Here is a 4,192-nt window from a genome sequence, read left to right on the forward strand (position 1 = left end):
TTGCTGGGAAGTGGCGGTGCGGTCCCCTACGGCACTGCGTAGGATCCTACGGTCTTGGCGTGCATCCGTGCGTCGCTGCGGGCCGGTCCCAGGTCGACGGGCACGTGCACCTTCTGCTGACCACTGGCGACAACATCTATGTACTGTGGAGACCTCACGCCCCACGTGTTGAGCAATTCGGCGGTACGTCCACCTGGCCTCCCGCATGCCCACTATACGCCCTCGCTCAAAGTCCGTCAACTGCACATACGGTTCACGTCCACGCTGTCGCGGCATGCTACCAGTGTTAAAGACTGCGATGGAGCTCCGTATGCCACGGCAAACTGGCTGACACTGACGGCGGCGGTGCACAAATGCTGCGCAGCTAGCGCCATTCGACGGCCAACACCGCGGTTCCTGGTGTGTCCGCTGTGCCATGCGTGTGATCATTGCTTGTACAGCCCTCTCGCAGTGTCCGGAGCAAGTATGGTGGGTCTGACACACCGGTGTCAATGTGTTCTTTTTTCCATTTCCAGGAGTGTATGTCAGCTGAAATTTTTCTTCTATATCTAACATGTGTGTCACTTCGTGTTCTATTTGTGCTTGTTCAGGTGGCTGTCTTAAGATTTCGTTTTCCTCTGATTGTTTAATTGATGCGTGTTGTCCTTTGTTTGTTTGCTCTGGGATGTTTGAATCCATTACTGTATTTTCTTCTTCTTCTGATTGCACATTATTTTGTTCCAGTATTTGTTGTACTTGTTGTTTGATGTTTTCTAATTCTGACTGGGATATCCTGTTATTTTTTATTATAACACGGATCTGATCAGCTAGTCGTTGTTCTGTTAAAAATTTTAATTCTGGGTATCTGGTAATAAATGTTGTGTATACTTGTGATCTGTATCCAGTTGTGTTGGTTCCTAGGTTTGTTGCTTGGTAATAACAGAACATGAGGTGTCGGTTAACTTCATCTGACCATCTCATCCTCTGTCTTTGTTTTCCTTCTAGGGTGGTTGCAGGAAGCATATCCTGCAAAACACCTCTATTTGGATTTAAATCATTTTCCAGTTGGCTAGCAGTGTCGTTACCATTGTGGGCGGGCATAGGGTTCAAGCGTCGTCCCTGACCATGATGGCGCTTGTCCGAGGCTTCTTTAGTTCTGTCCTGAACCAACTAATCACACTAAAAGGGGGTTAGCCCTATTAGTGGTTTGTTCTTTTCGTCGCCTTTTACGACTGGCAGAACATACCGGAGGCCTATTCTTTTCCCGGGCCTCCACAGGATTTATTATTATTATTATTATTATTATTATTATTATTATTATTATTATTATTTGAGAATATATCCAATTTCTCAAATGTTGGAATTTCTTGAGGAGGAAACTCAGGGTAGACTTTTTCCATTTGAAGTGCATTTACACCTCATCAGTATTGAACTCACAATCTTGAATGAACTTTGATGGCAGTTTCAATATCTCACTTATCTTTTTTTCTTGTTGATTTCTGTCTTACCACCTGCCATGTTGAAACATCTTCCAGCAGACAGAAATGCAGCATGTACTTTGAGTATTATAAAAGGTACTAATAACAAAACATTGGATGTCCTTATGGGTAAAATTCTATAATTAATCCACCTACTCATAAGAAAAATTATCAACATTTGAATTTTTGAAATGTGTGTTGTACCATTGAAATGATCATAGGAACAGTACGTGTTTATGGTCAAGGGCACAGCAAACTGTCAGCATCGTTTACAAATCATGCTATTTGCTTAATACTTCTTGGCTGATTAAAACTGTGTGCCAGACTGAGGCTCATAAGAAATTAAAAGATCCATTATTGTGGATTACCAGTTACAAAAACTGCTGGTGAGATCAGAAACTTTCTTGTACGCACTATTTAATACATGAATGTGCGCTGGCAATGAAATATCTAAGAAAGTCTTCGAGCTGATTACATTTTTACTAATCCTCTGACTGAAGTATCTTTTAAATACATCTGGTGACTGCCAATACAGATGTGAAACACTGATAAGAAGGGGGGATCTGAATTAACGGCACCTGAGATGCTGACCTTGAGTCTAGATGTAAGTCACTAACCTGAAACACCTTTTGGAACTGAGAAACAAAGCTGCCATTTGCCAATGATACATCTGAAACGGAGGTAGAGATGGAGAGAGAATTCTGCATTTACTTTATATCAGAGTGGAGATATCAATGACCCAACATTCAGCATTTGTCGGTGCTGTGAAAGAACATTCTACAAAACAGTGGTATCATCATTCATGGCCTGCCAGGGTCACAATAACCACTGTAATTAATATTCACATAAAAAGGCTACAAGCCCCTCACAATTTGAATTACTATTGCTGGTTTCAGCCACCAGATGCAAGCAGCAACAGATCTGTGAAAACTTCTATAGATCTGGTGATATTCACATCTGATGAGGGAAACTGGTTTTAGTCAACCAAACTGTATGCAATGTGTAGCTGCTGTATCTTTTTAGTAACTTCAACATTACTTTCAGCTTCAAAACAAACACAAATAGAAACTGAATCTGAGAGGTGGCAGCCTGTTTTAGGCCTTACTTCACATATTATACTGCTTTGCAAACCCAATTAGCATATCAAACTTTCATTTCTTTATTTTGCTTTCTGAATTGTTCTGTGTTTACTATCGCTAACTCACAGTTGGATGGACATAACTCATGAGTGGTTAGACATAGCTATTAATGTTAGATGGGTGATCATATGGGATTTTGGTATCAAGCTCATTTCTGGTGACATTCAGGTTTCTCTGTTCACATCTTGGCTCGACAAGTGAGATCTCTTCTAACTGTGGAACAACAACCTTCCCACACACTGCAGAGAGACATGTCAGTCAAGCCTCATTTTTCCTAGTACCTAGGTTTCCAAGAAGACAGTTCTGTGGCAAATGGTGGCCTGGAGATTATTCGATGACTGTGTCTGGTCAATAGGAGACAGATCTGATGGTGCTCATGTGAGCTTTGCAGACAGTAGCGTATGGTACCTCATGGATGGTCAGACTGAGACCTGGCCATCATTAAAAGCCATTGATGATTGGTTTTGGCTGTCCACAGTGAAACTGCCTGCTTTGTGCTAGTGGGAATGTCTTCCCCAGCCAGAATATTGATGCATGTGCATTTCGAAAACCTCCGCAGCACTCCTTCTGTTGGAATGAGCCATGAAGCCTTCCTAAAATTTGCAGAATTTCCCATTGTGAAAGACCAGTGGTGGGAATCTTTGCCTGGTCTCTGCTGATAAGCAAACTATAGTTTTCATTGGCTGATGCACATTAAATTATATGGCGGGAAGACAGGGAACCAATTTCTAGGTCTGGGGTTGGCGATTCACCCAGGCCCATTTGCTGATTGGTCACAGAGGGGTTTTTGGAAGTGCTGTTTGAGGAGAGAATGCAGGGCTTGCATGCCAGTGTGAGGGGCGTCAGGTTGATGGTTAGCTAAGTGAAGGTGTTGTTCGGACTTTGGCCTTCTGTCATGTCACTCTGGAGCTATACTTTAACTTTTTTGTAACTTTGAGATTATGCAGCCACATCAGTATCAACAAGATGATGCTTTTGGCTTCATGTATTCAACTCATTACAACCAGTGGTATTCTCCATTAGCTGCTCTCATGTCTCAGTGCTCAGTGCCACCACCTTCACCTCTAATTATGCCACCGATAGTTACGCAGCCACTGTTAGGACTGCAAATTGCAATGTGTGCCTTAAATTTCAGGTTATGAGGTAGAATGGGGAAAGAGAGACTTGACTTCACTTTACAACTCGGTTTAGTGTTTGTGAGGCAGCACGGTTTGAGTATCTTGAAGTCAGGCACTTTTTTTCCTTTTTTTTTCAAAGCAGCTTTTCTTTTCTTGGGGATTTTCAGTTGCTAACCTCTCATGAATCAATTAATTGATGCTGTTATCACCTGTAGGACTTGCAACTGTTATGATGATCTTGCAACTCCTTGATTCTGAATTCCTTTCCAGCTGCATACTCCGTTGAGGTCATACTAATTTGATTCTTTTTTTACCACGGTTGAAATTATTATTTGTGTGTCTGTAAGTTGTTTTGTGACCACCATTTCAATCAACTTGTCCAGTGTAATGCTGGTGATGACCCTTTGTAATTAATTACTCAATATTCATCTTGTTAAAGAAACCCATATTTCAGTAGCTCTTGTGTTTCAAAACTATT

The sequence above is a fragment of the Schistocerca piceifrons genome, chromosome X (genome assembly GCF_021461385.2).
Source record: "Schistocerca piceifrons isolate TAMUIC-IGC-003096 chromosome X, iqSchPice1.1, whole genome shotgun sequence".
Classification (NCBI taxonomy): domain Eukaryota; kingdom Metazoa; phylum Arthropoda; class Insecta; order Orthoptera; family Acrididae; genus Schistocerca; species Schistocerca piceifrons.